The sequence below is a fragment of the Panthera leo genome, chromosome B4, assembly GCF_018350215.1.
Source record: "Panthera leo isolate Ple1 chromosome B4, P.leo_Ple1_pat1.1, whole genome shotgun sequence".
In the NCBI taxonomy this organism is placed as follows: domain Eukaryota; kingdom Metazoa; phylum Chordata; class Mammalia; order Carnivora; family Felidae; genus Panthera; species Panthera leo.
In genome coordinates this window covers 136,550,708-136,568,778 of record NC_056685.1, presented here as the reverse complement: position 1 = coordinate 136,568,778, position 18,071 = coordinate 136,550,708, and the positions used below count along the sequence as shown (strand labels likewise).

The 18,071-nt window shown below is 60.5% G+C and overlaps 1 long non-coding RNA gene across 1 annotated transcript; it reads right to left on the bottom strand.

The window, feature by feature from the left end:
* Positions 1 to 15,902: 15,902 nt before the first annotated feature.
* LOC122223758 lies at positions 15,903 to 17,664 on the bottom strand. Its single transcript, XR_006204460.1, has 3 exons — positions 17,329 to 17,664; positions 16,517 to 16,759; positions 15,903 to 16,374 (listed from the first exon to the last, which is right to left on the bottom strand). It is a non-coding gene; the product is annotated as an uncharacterized LOC122223758 (long non-coding RNA).
* Positions 17,665 to 18,071: the final 407 nt, after the last annotated feature.

Sequence of the window (18,071 nt, the reverse complement as noted above, 5' to 3'; positions counted from 1 at the left end):
TACAAATTCTATTTAAAATAGGTACGAGGGTCTTTACATTTTCTATGTTCTTCTTGGGCCAGTTTTGGTAAGTCATGGCTTTCAAGGAGTTTGTCTGATTCACACGAGCCATCAAATTTGTCGACATGAAGTTTTTTGCAACGTTCGCCTACGATCCTTTAACGTAGGTAGGGGTCTGTAATCATGTTTCTACTTTCCTAGTATTGCTAATTTGTGTGCGTGTGTGTGTGTGTTTCTTTTTCTTTTCCTTGATCTGTCTCACCCAGGCTTTGGCTATTTAATTAATCTTTTCAAAGAACCAATGATTGACTTTGTTGATTTTTGTATTCATTTCCTGTTGCCGCTGTAGCGAAATGACTTAGGGCCCAGCGACACCCATGTATCACCTTATGGTCCTGAAGGTCAGAACTCTGACGTGGGTCTCACGGGGCTAAAATCAAGGTGTCTGCAGGGCTGTCTTCCTTTCTGGAGGCTCCCGGGAGAGTCCCTCCCGGTCTCTTCCAGCCTCTAGAGGCGGCCCGCACTCCTTGGCTTGCGGCCCCTGCCTCCCTCTTCAGAGCCCGGGATGGGGGGCTCAGCCCTGCTCTGATCTCATCCCTCGGAACCTCTGCCTCCTTGTTCCACCTTTAGGGACCCTTGTGATTGATTACACGGGGCCCACTGGAATAGTCCAGGATAATCTCTCTGTGTCAGCAGGCTTAATTTAAGCCGTGACCTTGGTTCCCCTTTGCTGCCTATTGTAACACATTCCCAAATTCCGGGGATCAAGGTATGGGTGTCTCTGGAGGGCTGTTATTTTGTATTCTATAATTTTCTCTATTGTTTATTTTCCATTTCATTAATTTTCTCTCATCTTTATTTCTAGTCTCCTACTTACAGTGAGTTTAATTTGCTCTCTAGATTCTATTATTTTTAATCATTGTTTTAAGCCACTAAGCGTTGGGGTGGCTTCTTTTTTTTAATGTTTATTTATTTTTGAGGCAGGGAGGGGTAGAGAGAGGAGACACAGAATCCCAAGCAGGCTCCAGGCTCCGAGCTGTCAGCACCGAGCCCGACACGGGGCTCGAACCCACAAACCGCGAGATCATGACCTGAGCCGAAGTTGGACGCTTAACCCACTGAGCCACCCAGGCGCCCTGTTCTCTAGCTTCTTTAGATTACTGGCTTTAAACCTTTGTTTTTTTAAAAATATAAACACCGAGGGGCACTTGGCTGCTTCCGTCGGTGGATCGTGTGGTGTTCATCTCAGGGTTGTAGGTGCGAGCCCCATGCTGGGTGTAGAGATAACTTAAAAACAAAATCTTGGGGTGCCTGGGTGACTCAGGTGGTTAAGCATCCAACTCTTGGTCTCTGGTCAGGTCATGATGTCACACTTCATGGGATCGAGCCCCGTGATGGGCTCTGTGCTGAGAGCCTAGAGCCTGCTTGGGATTCTCTCTTTCCCTCTCTCTCTCTCTCTGCCCCTCCCCTGCTCATATGCTCTCTCTCTCTCTCTCTCTCTCTCCCTCACACACACACACACACAATAAATAAACTTAAAAAACAAAACCTTTAAAAAATACATACATATATATACATGTATATATATATACACACTGAAAACTATAAAATTCCCTCTAAGCCCTGTGTTAGCTGCTTCCCACAGATTTTGACACGTATTTTCATTTCCATTCCGTTGAAAATATTTTCTCGCCTCCCCTGAATTTCTTCTTTGACTCACAGGCTTCTTTCACTGTGTGTTTTTTTAAATATCCCAACATTCGGACCTTTCCTAGATTGTTTCGTTATTCTGAGCCAATGAGAGAGGAATTCTCTGCATGGTTCTGGTAAGCGTATCCAGACTCGTTTCGTGGCCCGGGAGCTGCTCTGTGTTGGTGAACGTTCCACGTGGCCTTGAAATGCACGTTTGGAAGTTGTTCGGCGGCCTGCTCTACAGGTATCGGTTGGGACAAATTGGCTGCTCAGCCTTCTGTATCACCATCTCCCCTCTGTGGCCGCGGTCCCGGGACTCGCCTCCGCTGCTTGTAAACCCCTGGCCCTTCCCCGGGGCCTGGGGTCAGTGGCTGTGGCTCGCCACTGAAGAAGGAGGGGGAGAAATCGAAGCGATGCTTTGGTCAAAGTTTGTCCCGGAAACGAAATGTCAGGTCATAAGCGACCCAGGCAAACGTGTGAAATGCTCGCGTGGAGGCCAGGTGAGCAGGCGGCCTGGAGTGCGGGCAGGCGGGCAGGGGTTGACCTGTCCCGCTTTCCAAGTCCCTGCGTCCCGCCAGGGCCCAGCATGGGCCCGGTGCTCCCTAACGACTCCTCCATGCAGGAACCACCGGAGGGCAGGGCTCAGCCGGATCTGGGTCCGCGTCCTGGCTCTGCCCCAGGGAGCTGTGCGATCCTGGGGGGTCGTTCACGTCCCTGACCCTCGGCTTCCTCATCTCTTAAGTGGAAGGGTAATGAGTGCTTTGCAAGTGTTGAGACGAGCAGAGAAGGACTCCTGTCCGGCATAGCGCCTGGCGTGGGGCGGTGCTCAGCCTTTACTGCTGCTGTCCAGCGCCCTGGGGGCTCCTGGGCACTCTCTGGTCTGTCCGGAAGCCTCGGGTGGCTCTGGACCTTGGAAGCGGCACCAAGGAGGCCTCTTTGGCGCCTTGTTATGATCCCCATCCCCTTATAGACTCCTTTCCTGGCTTCTTGGCCTCCGAGCATCCAGGGGCAGTTTGATTGCTCCTAGAGACGCTGGGCTCACTACTTGAAGCCGTTGCCCGAGCTCTCATTGTGGGGTTCAGGCTGGAGAAAGATCTTTCTCGTCTACCTCCCTCGTCTTTCTCTCTGCTGCGTCACCTGGTCACCTGGACCGTCCACCTAGGGAGTGGGTGCCTCGGTTTGGAACACGGTTAAAGCAGGAAGATGGACACAGGGAAGTCGGCGAGGAACGAGATCCTGCCGCTTCTCGCTCCGTTGCCTTTAAAAGCTGGTCTCGGTGTTTCTGGGGTGCGGTTGCCTCTTTGTCCCTCCACCCTCTGCCCCGCAATCTCCACCTCACCCTCCAGGAACGGCCGCAGTTCGGGCCACATCTGAGAGGCGCTCCCTGCCTCCGTGCCTGCCAGCCAGCACCTCACTGTGGCATTGGGCTGGAGCAGGTACGGGATGGGGCAGCACCCGCCAGTGGGCATCGTCTGGCCCTGGAGCCTGGCTGGGCCTTAGCCCCAGCTGTTCCCTGTAGCAGCGGCATCCCCGTCCTGGCTCCTGCAGACGCTGGGCCGTGGAGGTGACCGCTGCCCCCGCCCCCGGCTTCCCACAGCTGCTTCCTGCCCTTCTGCTGCAGGAACCCAGCCCTCCGGGTCTCCCCCAGGACAGGCGTGACCCTGCTCCAGGGGCCCAAGGGACCCTTGTCTGTGGCCCTATTGGAAGCCCTGGAGCGCCCTGGCCTCCTCGCGGGTCCCGTGGGACATCGGCTGAGCCGGAGGGGTCCCGCGTTCGCCCTGGGCTCCTGCTGGCGGCTCCTGGGTGGAAGGACTTCTGTCTGGCTCAGCCAGCAAGGGCCCAGGACAGACTCAGTCCCAGCTCACGGAATTCTCATAACGGGAACCTCTCAGCTCAGTTTGTGACCCATAATAAACGCTCAGAAAATATATTTTCAACAACTGTGTGCATGTAATTACAGGTTTCTGGTGCCCATCTCTCCTCCAGAGCCTGACGGTAACTTGGCGAGAGGGTTTTGTCTGATTTATTTGTCAGCCCCCAGCCCCCGCCCCACCCCCGGCCGGGCTCCAACACCGAGGGCACCAGGGACACGGGGCCAGTGACTGAGTGTGGGAGTGAGCGAACAGATGGGCGACCCAAGCCTCCCCCGAGCTGGGGCCTGGCTCCCCGGCCACAGCGCTTGGCCTCCCGGAGCTGGCGGGGTTCTCTGGCCTCTGCCCTTCTGAAGAGCTAGGCGGCCCCTCGATGGGGCCCTGGGCCTCCGAAATAGGACGAGCTTCTGAGACACGAGGATCTTGACACACCCCCTTCTCTCCCCAGCCTCCAAACCGCGTGGCCGGTGGAGGGAACATATAATTTGAAAAAGGCTCCTCTAGTTACATGGAAACTCCTGCCAGGCACAGGGAAATAAATAAGTCGCCGACGAAGTCCAGGAGCCCAGTGCATTTGATCCGCTGCTGTTCTGGGAAGAGGCCGGAGCGGCCCCGGACCAGGGAACAGCCCGTCCCCCTGAATCGGGCCAGCCTGGGGGGATGGGCTGTGAGAGGAGATCGTGCAGTGGCCCGTCCCTGCTGGTGCCCGCCGTCCCCGCGTTCTCTCGTGACCCCCCGTCGTCTCCATTTACAGGTTAGGAAGCCGCTGGCCAAGGCCACGGACCCGGCTCTGCGGGCTTCTCAGGCAAGCAGGCCTCCCAGCCTCCCAGCCTCAGCCCCAGCCAGGCTCCGGGGAACCGGCGAGAGGCCCTCGGGCAAACCTCATCCTCGTGGGGGTCGGAGGGCCAGCGCTGGGGCAGGGCAGGCCGCCTCCCAGCTTCAGATCCGCAACGGCACCGGTGACGACAGACCCCTCTGGACTGGGGGTGGGGTGGGGGGTGGGGAGGTTGGGGGGGCAGGGGAGTGGCCCTCTGGAAGGGGGGGAAGGTGAACTTCGCGCTGGCTGGAGGCCAAGTCCGCCGTGCGGTTCAGGAAGTGAGCTGCCCCGGTAATTCCCGGTCTGGAAGCCCTTCACGCTGTTCCTCAGGGCGTTATTTGTAGCCACACGAGTGCCCCACGAAAGTGGACCAGTGGACGGTGAACTGGTGAGGCCTCCTCCCTCCGCAACGCGTTTCAAGGACGTGGGGAAACGCCGAGGCCAACAGATGAAGTTTAGAGCCCCCCCCTGGGACGCCCGGGTGAGGAAGGACGGGCCATCAGGGGCGAGCGCTGCACCCCTACCGTCCGGGAAGTTCCTGTTCTTCCTGGTTTTTCGAGTTAGCGTTTCCCAACTCCTGCTAACGAGCGCGTGATGCTCCGATAGTGGGAGGATCGGAGCGAGCGCGTTTACTCCGTGGACCGAGGGCGGCCACCCAGGGGATGAAAAGAACCGGGTCCTGCGTCGTGTCCAAAATTAGCGAGAAGCAAGTTAAGGACGCCGCGGCCTCCGGCCCAAGCCCCATGCTGAGGACGGAGTCACAACCCACAGCTGACGTTCTGCAATGGTCTCCTGGTCACGCTCGGGTCTGCGTCTCCCCCAGGAGCCTGAGACTCTTCCTTCCCTGCCCCCCCGGGGCCGCTCCGTTCACACCACCAGCCTCTCTGGCTCCCAGATCCTGCTGCCGAAGCTTAGGGGCCTGGGTGGGGCAGGTGAGTGGATCGCAGACAATTACATCGTCGTCGCTGTTTCTATTTCGCCCTTAGACCCTGGTCACCTCGAAGTTTAGAAGAAAGCACCGGGATTCCTCCAAAGCCGACCCTCAGAGCGTGTGCCTTCTGGGGTCTTCAATGTGGCTCAGACGCTAAGACCTTAATCTCCAGCCCTCGGGTTTGGTCTCATCGATGGCCTGCTTTCCCTGTCCTCAGGCACTGCAAGGTTCCAGCACCTGCTGTTGGTGCTGCGTGCTCCCCCTTAGCCGGACACCTCCTTGTTACCTCCAGTTTCCCATGAAGAAGCATCTCCTGCGGGCAGCCCTCCCCTCCCCTCGATGGCAGGTGCCGCCCTTGCTGGCATCGGCTACATTTGCCTCTGGGCCTCGTCTCGGTGGGAAGGAGTGACCTTCACGCGCTGAAGGCGTCCGGCGCCACGAGCCCTCGGTTTGGCTGCTTGTTGTGTCTTCGTCGCGGGACGCAGCGCCACGCGCATAGTAGGCGCTCAAGGAGCCTCTGCAGGACGAGCCCTGGGAGCAAATGAAAATGAGCTTTGGCACCACGGGTGGGTCCCCAGGGGCACATCCAGGTGGATGCTGACACCTGCAGGGCTCCTCTCGAAGGGATTCTTGGATTTTGTAGATGAGTGATGGGCAGTTCCCGTCAAGGGATCCTGGCTCCCGACTGAGCCACTCGGTTTGGGGGGGCCTCCGTTAGCCTTTCTGTGAAATGGGCACGACGAACCTTACCTCTCCCACAGCCTTCCTCCGGTGTCCCTCCTTTACTCACGAGCGATTACAACATTCACAAGGCTTCTGACCCCGGATGTGTGGGTTCCCCCCCCCCGCACCCCATCACGCAACTTGGTGACATCAGCTGGGCGTCCTACAATCTCACTCGATTCTGACACCACCTCCCTGGAGGCAGCATCAGACGTCACAGGTGAAGGGCTCAGTCCCACAAGACTGCCCCCCACTTCAGGTGCCGGTGGCAAGCAGGAGGTCCCCAGGGTACCCCCAGCTTCTGTCTCGACTTGGTTACAAGCGGGAGGTTGCCAGGACCTCGTCCCCCTTGGATTTGGTCATGTGCTAGAACAGCGCACGCAACTCAGGGAAGCACTTACTTCCGTTTACCAGTTTATTAAAGGCTATGCTAAGGACACAGATGGACAGAACAGCCAGGTAAAGAGGTACATAGAGCGAGGTCAGGGAGGGTCCCCGGTGCAGGAGCTCCTGCCCCTGTAGAATTGGGGTGCACCACCCTCCCGGTACATGGATGCGTTCACCGTCCCGGAAGCTCCCCAAACCCTCTACTATTGGGGTTCCATGGAGGCCTCCTCATGGAGGCGCCATCAGCCAGCCCCTCTCTGGAGGGTGGGGAGGGGCTGAATGTTCCAGGCCTCCAACTGTGGCGTGGTCTTCCCGGTGGCCAACCCCACCCAGGAGTCCACCCAGAACGAGACACGCTCCTGGTGCTTTTATCCCTTAGGAATTTACAACGGCTTCAGGAGTTCTGTGCCAGGAATCAGGGGTACAGAGCACCACCCACTTCCTAACATCTCACATCTACTGCAGAAGGTGGGGGCGAGGTCTACTCTGAGAGCAGACGGGGGTGGCTGGTCTGTGGCTTGAAGCAGCCAGGGTGCCTTGCGGCCGGACGCGGTGGGGGGCCTTTGTGTGTGTGCACCTGCACTCGTGCAGAGGGGATGTTAAGTATCCAGGAGGATCCGGCCTGATGAGCCCACTCGGCAGCGTGTCTGTCTTCTCTCCTCCTCTCCGGGTCTTTGTCTGCCCCTGGCTTAGCAGAGAGGGCGGGCCCAGGCCCTCCCCAGGCCAGCCCCTTGGCACCACTTGTCTTAGAGCAGGGTTGGCCTGTCTGCTCTGAGGATGCTCCCATGGGTCCTGTTCTCACTGCTTGTGCCCCTAGCAAGGGAGCCTTGGCCGGGCTGTGAAATCCAGGGCAAAGAGTGGTGCTGACTCTTACCCTCCTTCATGTAGCTCATCTGGCCTGACCGTCCCCTCCCAACACCCTTGTCCAACCTGGAGCCATTGGAGCCAGAAAAGAGAGAGAAGATACAGGAGTGAATTGAATTCCCTTGTCCCAAAACTGTCACTGGAAGAACTTTCTAGGCTGCTGAAAACCCATCCATCCATCCATCCCTCCCTCCATCCACCCTTCTATCCGCCCATCCACTCATCTACCCATGGGTCCATCCATCCATCCATACATCCTTCCTTTCTTCCTTCCATCCATCCATCCCTCCCTCCATTCACCCTTTTATCCACCCATCCGCTCATCTACCCATGGGTCCATCCATCCATCCATCCATCCATCCTTCCTTCCATCCATCCATCCCTTCATTCATCCATCCCTCCATCCACCCTTCTATTCACCCATCCGCTCATCTACCCATGGGTCCATCCATCCATCCATCCATCCATCCATCCTTCCTTCCATCCATCCATCCCTTCATTCATCCATCCCTCCATCCACCCTTCTATTCACCCATCCACTCATCTACCCATGGGTCCATCCATCCATCCATCCATCCATCCTTCCATCCATCCCTCCATTCACCCATCCTTCCATCCACCCTTCTATCCACCTATCTGTTCATCTACCCATGGGTCCATCCATCCATCCATCCTTCCTTTCTTCCTTCCATCCATCCATCCCTCCATCCCTCCATCCCTCCCTCCATTCACCCTTCTATTCACCCATCCGCTCATCTACCCATGGGTCCATCTATCCATCCATCCATCCATCCATCCATCCATCCATCCTTCCTTCCATCCATCCCTCCATTCACCCATCCCTCTATCCACCCTTCTATTCACCCATCCGCTCATCTACCCATGGGTCCATCCATCCATCCATCCATCCATCCATCCATCCTTCCATCCATCCCTCCATTCACCCATCCCTCCATCCACCCTTCTATCCACCTATCCGCTCATCTACCCATGGGTCCATCCATCCATCCATCCATCCATCCTTCCTTCCATCCATCCATCCCTCCATCCATCCCTCCCTCCACCCACTCTTCTATCCACCCATCCGCTCATCTATCCATGGGTCCATCCATCCATCCATCCATCCTTCCTTCCTTCCATCCATCCATCCATCCCTCCATTCATCCATCCCTCCATCCACCCTTCTAACCACCCATCCTCTCATCTACCCATGGGTCCATCCATCCATCCATCCATCCTTCCATCCATCCCTCCATTCACCCATCCCTCCATCCACCCTTCTATCCACCTATCCGCTCATCTACCCATGGGTCCATCCATCCATCCATCCCTCCCTCCACCCACTCTTCTATCCACCCATCTGCTCTTCCTTCCTTCCTTCCTTCCTTCCTTCCTTCCTTCCTTCCAACCATCCCTCCATTCATCCATCCCTCCATCCACCCTTCTAACCACCCATCCACTCGTCTACCCATGGGTCCATCCATCCATCCATCCATCCACCTTTCCACCCATCACTGCTCCTTGTCTGATTCCTGCTCTGTGGAGCCCCTACTGAGTGCTATGGACACAGGGGTAGCCAGTCTGGTCTTTGACTTTGGGGAATTCACAGTGGGATGGGAGAGACAGAAGCAGATAGGGACAACCTCAACGCTAGGTAATGAGTGCTGTGATGAGGGTGTCCAGCAAGGCTGGGATGTGGCTTCCTGGACTTTCTGGAGGGGTGGAGGATATGCCTTGGGGATTTGAGTGGGAGGCAAAGCAGGAGAGGCTGTGGGGCCAGGCTTACTTTTCCATATGAATTTAGGGATCGACTTCTGCAAAACAGGCAGCTAGGATTTTGGTGGGGTGGAGGGCCTTCATGTGGAGGGCAATGGGGAGCCATGGGAGAGTCTTGAGCAGGTCAGTGACAGGGTCAGACTCGGGTTTCCCTTAGACTGATCTCAGTGTGGAGAATGGATTTGCAGGGGTGGGTCAGGTTCAACGAGATGCAAGGAGAGGAAGTAGGGATTGGGGGGTGTTGAGGGACAGGGAGCCATGGGGTTGGGGTGGGCAGAAAAGTCAGGGCCTGGGCTGCTTAGCTGTGTACAGAAGGAGGGGTCACCTCTTCCGCATACCCAGCCTCCACTTCCTAGCCCTGCCTCTCCTTTCCTGGCCCTCCCCCCTTTCCATGAGGGCCTCCGATGGGCAATTTCCCAGTCCTTTGGAGCCTAGCTTTAAGCAGACCCACCCACTGGATCTGGAAGGGCCTTGTACATCTATGCAGGCGTGAGCCCCACCCTGTAGATGGGAACACTGAGGCCTCATACAGTTATCCCCCCATCCCCTGCGAGTTCTGCTCTTGGACCTCAGCTTGGCCCTTGCCGGTCGGTCCCTGTGCCTTCCCCCTAGGACCTGAGACCAAACTGCCCGCAAGCACACGGCTCATCGGACGGAGAACTGAGACATTATTGTGACTTGGGCATTCCAGAAATTTCTTGTCCAGGAAATAAAGTTGCAAAGCACTTTATTGTTTCAGAAGCTTCCAGAAAATCCATTTATCTGAGCAACTGCTCACTCAGGTGAGCAAACTCCTCGGCACGAAATGACCGTTGGCTCACCACCAGGTGCTTGGACACCCAGCCCTTTGCTGTGCCCAACACCATTCCGCTGTATCAGGAGTAGGCTGATACCCGTGCCCGCCAGTCTCCACTCGGACAGACCCCAACCTCGCAAAGACCCCCCGGCCCCCGCTCCCGTAATCTCTGCTTGATTACACTTCTTAACCTCATGCCTAAACAAATATTTTAAAGCAATAGACTTTACTCTTTAGAGCAGTTTCGCGTCCACAGCCAAACTGAGTTAGAAAGTACAGAGATTTCCCACATACCTGCGGCCGCCATGCACGGCCTCCCCCGTGGTCCACACCCCCCACCACAGTGGGGCATCTGTTCCAATTTGGTGAGCCTGCGTGGACACGTCGTTGTCACGTAGATTCCACAGTCGACGTTAGACTCCCTTCTCGGTGTTGCACATCCTATGGGTTTGGACAAATAAATGTACAGGACACGTACCCACTGTTGGGAGTGTCCCCACTGCCCTAAAACTCCTCCCTCCTCCCCTCCCCCGGTAACCACGGGTCTCCTTACTCCAGAACCACGGGTTCTGCCTTCTCCAGATGTCATAGGTTGCACTCATGCAGCTTGTGGCCTTTTCAGACTTTGCTTTCACATCGTGCGTTTAAGGTCCCTCCGTGGCTTTTCGTGGCTTGGTAGCTCACGTCTCTTGTTGCCAAATAGTTGTCCGGATGCAACGGTTCATTTGCCTGTCTATCTGCTGAGGATGTCAAGGTGACCTCCGGCCGGTCGGCCCTTTATTGTGGCGGATCACGGAGGTGAGCTTTCGCCTCTGCGAGGCCCTGGACAGGAGATGAATGGTCTCTGTGGCCCTGGGCCAGTCGGGAAGTGACACGGAAGTGACGAGAGAATGAGCCCCGGGTTGGGCTTCCTGGGTGGTCCCGAAAATCCTCAGCAGGACTGGGGAGCCCAAAGCAGGGGTCACGGTGGGGCTGCCCCTGAAGGCTGTTGAGGGCAGGCGGGTTGTAGTGCTGTGCTCAGGGACTTCCTTACCTCCCCCTCACCTCCACGCCCTTGCCCTGGGGGGCATTAACTTGGGCGCCTCTGGGGGCAGAGAAGATTGCTAATCATCGCCCTGTCCCCCAACAGGCTGCTGCATAGCCAGACGCAGCCTAGGTGCTCAGCGGGGCCGGGGTCTGGGGGGCTGGTTTCTGAGGCCAAGCCTCTGCGAAACGCCGTGTAAACATTATCTTGTTTGATCCAAGAGGTGGGAACCTCCCCACTGTCCGACAGGCTGAACGGAGGCGCAAGCAGGTGGATGGGGTTGTTCGGTCTCAGCGCAGAAAGGGGGCCAGGCCGCGATTAGAATCTGGGTCTGAAGGCAAAAGTCCCCTCTGAAGCACCGATCCCTCTGCCCGCCGCCCCTCCTTACATCATTCGCCACCTGCACGTTGAAGAGGCGGGACCAGAGATCCATTGCCGCTTCTGAAGACCACCCCCCAGCTCCCGGGCACCAGTGGGCTTTCCTGGGGGCCCACTCAGCCTATGCTGGCCCTAGCCCGTCTACACAGCGTAGGCTCCTGGTGGAAAAGGGGATCGGAAGCTGAGTTTGCAAGCCCTGGACAGAGGGTGAGGACGGTCCGCTTGGGGGAAGGACCAGATGTCGATGCTGGGGTCCAACGCCCGACAGCCTCTGGAGGGCAACCTGAGGAGGGGTCATCTGGCCATGGCTTGGGGGACTCTGGGAGGAGTTTTGGCTCTTGGAGGCCCAGCTGGGGGTCCGGGGTCCCTGCCACTCACCAGCTGCATGACCTCGTTCCCTTCCCCTCCGTTCCTCATCCACAGCGCGAACAGCTACTTGGAGAGTGGTGCGGGGAGGGTAGCATGGCTGTCTCTGCCCTGGCGCCCCTTCCCCCCCCCCCCCCCCCCCCCCCCCCCCCCCCCCCGCTGTCCCAGTTTCCATCTACATTGCTGGGCCCCACCCTTCCGCCTCCCCAGGTTGGTGTGCCGCCTTCTCCCCATCGGCCACCAGATGGCAGCCGAGCTCCACAGATCCCACGTCGGGGCGTCCGGCCTCGGGGACTGGAGGGCTGACCACCCATCCAGGGGGCTCCTCAGGACCGGGGCCTGGGCGTAGGGCCCTTCGGGGCCGGAGCTAGAGCACCCACACCTGCAGCCTCTCAGCGTCCCGGACAGTTCACCGGTCAGTGCATCAGTAAAGCCTTCCTGCTGTGTGCCTGGCTTTGCACGGGGAGCCGGAACGCCATGGCACTGGGACGCCAGCTCAGATCCCAATGGGACAGAGGCCCGCGGGGTGAGCGAGCCTAGAGGAGGCGTCTAGCTCAGCCTGGCAGCCAGGGAAGGCGTCCAGGCGCTCTGACGTTGTCCTGGAGCTCAGGCGCATGGAGGGGGACCAGCGGGGACAGCTGCCCCTGTGGGGACCACGGGCATTACAGGGCCAGGCCCAGCTCACCCACCAGCCCCGGGGCGAGGGCGGCATCCACCAGCTCAAGGGCAGGACACGACGGCCAAGGCCCAGTGCAAAGTGAAAGTGAGGGGCCCTTGCTCAAAACGGTTAAATTTAAAGTTGGTGACAGCACAGCGCGAGAGCAAGCTCTGGGCTTTAGGAGCGTGGGGCCCCGCCCCCAGAGTCCCAGGCCGGGTTCGGACCCAGTAGCTGTGTGGCCTCGGGCTGCTGTCCCCGGGGCGGGGGCCCTGGTCTCCCTGCAGGAGTGGGAAGGACTCCAGGCAGGACACAAGGCTGGCCAGATGCCCACAGGCAGATGTTAGACAAACAACAGCAGGGAGAAACCGTGCGGCCTTCCTCAAACAGACGCTAACGACTTCCTCCCTTCACTCCGAGAACGCTGCCGGCCCGGAACCCCCGCCAACAGATTTTCCCGGCTGGGCTGCGGGGGCCGAGTGTCGGCCCGTCCCGCCTACGGGCTCTACTGCGCCCAGGTTCCCGCCCGGGCTGCCTTGTGAAGGTCACTGCGGCCAGCAGGGGGCGCCGCAGCCCCATTCGCGATGCCGGGAGTCGGGGCACCAGGCTCCAGGTGGCAGCCGCCCGCCCGCGCTAAGGGGGTCTGGGGACAGCGGCGCCTTCAGGGCCCCCACATCCCGCTGGGGCCCCTGCTCTCCCTGCGCCCCCCACTCTCTCTGCAGTTTCCCCGGGTGGGACAGGCCTGAAAGGGCCCTGGGAGGCATGGAGCCCCACTCATTTGTGGGTTCCCAGGGCCGGCCTTCTGGGCGACGCCTGGAGACGAGCTGGGGTGCCGTTGGGCATGAGCCCTGGTGGGGGCTGTGTGGGAGGGTCTGGCGGTGGGGGCGATCATTCCGGAGCGGTGCCGGGCCCTCCTGTCCCACTCCCCGGCTTGCTTCGCACACCCTCCTGCCGTCCTGCACCCACCGGCCACCTTCCCACCCTCCCCGGGGGCGCAGCGTGGGCAGGAGCCGGGCTCGGACCGCACAGAGGCCCTACCACCACCCAGGCTCCGCGTGTCAGTGTCCCGGGGCTGCCACGACCGATTGCCCCACACTGGGAGGGTTCAAACGATAGAAATTCTTTCTCTCACACCCGGGAGGCCCGAAGTCCAGGATCAGGGGGTGGGCAGGGCCACGCTGTCCCTTGAGACTCTAGGCGTGGATCCTTCCTGTCCCCTCCAGCTCTGGGTGGCTCGGGCGATCCGGGCTTTGCTCCCGCGTCTCCGGTGTCTGCTCCCGTCTGCACGCGGCCTCTGCTCTGGGTCTCCGCCTCTTACAAGGACACTTGTCAAGGGATTTAGGCCCCACCAGATAACCCAGCATGCAACACGCTTTCTCCAAATGTAGGCTCGTTCACAGGCTCTGGGGTTTAGGATTTGGACACTCAAACCACTGCAGTGAGGACAGAGCTGGCCTGAGGACCCAGGAACCCGGCCCAGCCCCCGGCCCGTGCTCCTCCTGGTGAGGCCCGGCCTGGCCTGAGGTGTGGGGCCTCTGTCCCGAGTGACCTATTTCTCTTTCAGTGTTTCTCATCCCCCACGGCGAGGGCAGCTCCCCCCTCCCCCGACCCCGAGACCCTTCTCTGGAGTCCCCTCCCCACCCCGAGGGTCTGCGAGTGGCCTCAGGTCCCCCACCAGCCAGGGCTGGCACAGAGGCCTGTTTAGGGAATCCGCATTTGGGATATTACCATCCTCCTTCTCTTTGGCCCCTGGTTGTTGCTAACACACCGCCTCCTCCTGGAAGCCCTCCTAGGCTCCCCTTCTCCAGCCTGAGCACTCCAGGCTGTGGCTCTCGGATTGGGCGCCCCCCCCCCCCCTCCCCGGGCAGGAGTGGGTCCGGCTCCGGTGCCCCTGGCCCTGGGGAGACGCTCAGAGGATGAGGAAGATGTGAGGGGCCAACCACGGCCGGCAGAGGTATGCCCACTGCCTGCCCCCCGCCTTCTCCTTCAAGAGGCTTGTTCCCTGCCAGTCTGAAGCCCCATTTTGCGGCAGGGACGGGAAGAGCGTGGGCGGCGATGTGGGCAGCCCCCTCACCCTGGGGGGGTGGGTGGGGAGGAAAGGCCTCTGTGGCCTGGAACAGAAAGGTTCCCTCCTGAACGATTCCTCGGATCAAATGGGGAGCTGCAGGCCCGACTGGAGACTCAGGGGCTGCGGGGGGAGAGACGACTCCCTAGGGAGCCCGTGAGTGGGGTTCACATGTCTCTCTGGTCCTGCCCGTGTGTGTGTTGGGGGGGATAAGAAGGAGCGGTGGCCTTCACTCAAGGTGGGGCTCAAGGCCCGCCTCCAAGTTCACTTCTGAGCTGTCCTGGCTCGGGGTGGGGGGGGCCTTCTCACTGTGGGGGCAGCACAGGCCGAGGGCGTCCCATCCAGACCTGTCCCCACCACGCCCAGAGGGTGGGGGGGCACGGCTTCTCCCAGGAGGAGATCGGGCCTTGCCCTCCAAGAGCCTGACCCTCTCTGGGCCTGGAAAGCCGCCTCCCGGCCAAAGGCTCTGTAGGACGGGCCCACACTACGGTGTGGGTCCTGGGCACGGGCCCGGGCACCAACCGGACGTCCCTAGGAGAGTCCCAGGCTGCAGGCACACTCAGCCCAGAGGGATCTGGCATGCCAGGGGCCTCAGTGGACACATTTCTGAGAGCAGCAGTGGTGGGAGAGGCCGGGGGAGCCCTGAGCTGGTGCCTGAAGTGGGCTCTGGGGACTGAAGTCAGAGAGGGTTCTCCCGGGATGCCATCCCTCATTGGCCGTTGTCTTTGGAAAGTCTTGCTGAATGCCTCGGACCCTCAGTTCGCTGCCCTGGAAAATGGGGAGAGCACGGTGCCCACGGGGGCGGCGGTTTAAGTGTGGAGTGACCCTGGCGTTCGTCAGCACTCAGCCAGGCGGGCTGCTCCCCTCCTCCTTCTCCATCTCCCCCCCCCGCCCCCCCCCCCCCCCCCCCCCCCCCGTTTCTCCTGTTCTGCCTCCCCTTCTCCCTGCTTCCTCCCGTCCTCCCATCCCAGGCCCCTGGGAGTCCCTGCCTCCAGCCTTCCCCCAGCAGGCAGGTCAGGGTGCCTGGGCCCTTGCTGCACCCAGTCCCTCCCTCTCCCCTCACTGCCTTCACTTTCATATTCCCATGTGTGTTCCTGATCTCCTCCAAAAAAGGGCCTCCTCCAGGAAGCCTGCTTTGGTTTGTGGGCGGAGCGTGCCCGCTCCTCCCTTTCAGCCCCGCCCCTTCTCTCAGAGCCAGGACTGTTCCTTCCTAGCTTTGGGCCGTGGGTGTGCCAGTCACCGCTCTCCCTCCCCGGCGGCCTGTGAGCCCCACTCAGGCCCAAGGTCTCGGATCTCGGGAGCCCAGTGCCCGGGCTTCGTCCCGAGCAAGAGTTCTGGGCACACTCAGTGAGTCACGCCCGGGCAGCGGCCGAGGTGAGAGAGTGGAGTCGCTGACCCGGACACATGTCCACACGCGGTGCTAAGCGGGGACGCGGGGCGAGCCGTGCGGTGGGTGACCCTTGTGAAAACCACGTCCACTGTTAACCTCCCGGTCCGGCACCTAGAGACGGATGGCCCCATGATGTCACCGAAGAGGAGATAAGGAGAGTCTTAACCTGCGTTTGTATACTTTCTTGTATTGTTTGAAAAACATTTCTTTACAATGTTATGTTTATGAGCCCATAAATCAAAGCTGCTGTTCCCAATTTTGACAAAAATGAAAGCCTTGCAGGAGAGGGTTCCACCTCTGATTCTCCCAGCTGGGTCTCCGCCCATCCCCTCCCGCCCGTCTCCCTGTCTTGTCCCCGCAGGTGGGCTTTCTGAGACAAGGGGGCTTCTGGACACACGTCCCTCCCCAGAGCCAGAGGAGACACGGCAGGTGCCCGGGAGGACGCGGCTCAGTTGCCAGGTGATGGTGGTCGCCGTGGCAACGCTGCCTCCTTGGAGGGAGCAGAAGCCTGGAGGGGCCCCCACCTGCAGGTAGGGGAGTGGGAAGTAGGGGGGGGCTCTGCCCTGACACCCGGCTGTCCATCTCCCGGGCTTTTCTTTGTCTCTTGCTCGTCCTGTGCTCTTCCTCTCCAGACAGGGGCTGTGGGATGGGGGCGCAGGCGGTGGGGGGCTGTGGGGTGGGGGGGGGCCACCCCAGGCTCAGGGGCGGGGCCGTGGGGTCTGCCCTGCTCCTGCCTCCACTGACTCCCTGGTGCCCTTGCCCTTGAGCTCAGAGTTCCCACCTGCCCAAGGCGACGGTGACGGCTGCTCGTCCTTCCCCATTCACAGGAGTGTGTCCTGGGTCGGGTGTCCCCGGACGGCCTGGCAGGGCAGTAGGGCGTGTGCTCAGACGTCAGGGCGAATTTCAAGGGTGCCAGTGGAACCTCAGAGGGCCAGGAGGTGGGAGAGCCGTGTGGGGGGCTGGTTCCGCCACTCAGAGCTGGGTGGCCTGAGCCGGTCTCTTGGCGTCTCTGGGCCTCCGTTTCCTTGCGTGACAGAGTGCAAGCCCTCTTCGCCTGCCCTGTGACCACAGGGGGAGCAGTGGGGGCACCGCCTTCCTCCCAGCCCTGGAGAGAACTGGGGGGCAGGGCCTTCGCCCCAGCCCCTGGGGAGCATGGGGTCACTGTCTTCACCCCGGGGACTGAGGATAGGCCCAGCTGTGTCCGCCCAGTCCCATGCAGCGGCTGCCTCCCCCTCCCCCGGCTCCGTTTCCTAGGTGTCTGATTACACCACTTTCCATGGTCCCCGTCTACACCAGCGTGTCCCCTGGGCTGCGACTCCCCGGCTGGACTGCATCCCAGGACCAGGTGTTTTGGCTGCGCCCAGACAGCCCCCCCCCCTCCCCCCGGTCCCCTCCTGTTTGGCCATCCCCGCTGTGCTGTGTGACCTGGGATCAGACCCTTGGCCTCTCTGCGCCTGGGTGATCCTGCTCTCAGATGGAGGCCGTCAGAACACAGCCCTGGAGGACGAGCGGTCAGGATAGGGGGTGCCGGGCCCAGCCAGCGCCGGGCACACGGGTGACAAACCCCGGGGCTCAGCTTGGGACCGAGCTCACCCTCACGCCCCGCTTTCCTCATCTGTGGCCCGAGGGAAAATCAGCCTCGCGGTCACAAGGCCATGGGAATGGCTGGCTGAGCCGACGCAGGGCGACCCCTCAGGGCAGCAGGTGTTGTCTCCGGGGGGCTCTATGCCCCAGCCGCCCGGCCCCCCGCCCCATTCCTCAGCTCATTCTGCTCCTGCTCTGCCTGTGTCCCCCCGACGTGTCGGCTTCTGCCGGGTCTGCGGGGGTCCAGCCGCCCCCTCCCCCGGCCCCCGCGTGGGTGGCCAATCCCCGGAGTGGCCGCGGGGGCCCAGCGCCCACCAGCGCAGGGGGATGTGTGAAGGTGCCAGGCTTCCCTCAGCCCTTATCGGTTGCCATGGAAACCTCCTAGCAACCACGCAAACGGGCGGAGGGCGCGTGGGCAGCAGCAGGCACGGTGTGCTGTCACTGGAGCCGTCCGGGGTCACCGGGCGCGGCCCCGGGTCAGGCCGGGGACAGGGAGCCGAGTCCAGCCTGACACCCGCCGTTCGGCGTTTATCGACGTCGTCAGGCTCGTGAATGACGAGCGTCTGGAGAAGCGGGTTCCCTCGAGCGCCGCGCCCCGTCCTGCCCTCTACCCCGTCCTCGTCCCTGCCCCGCTGCGCCCCACTCGGGACGCCCAGCTGCACGCAGACCGACCCCACACGCTCACCCTAGAGGCTGACACACAGACGCCCTCACGCGCCCCTCTGCTTAGAAGGCCGCTGGGTTCCAACGTT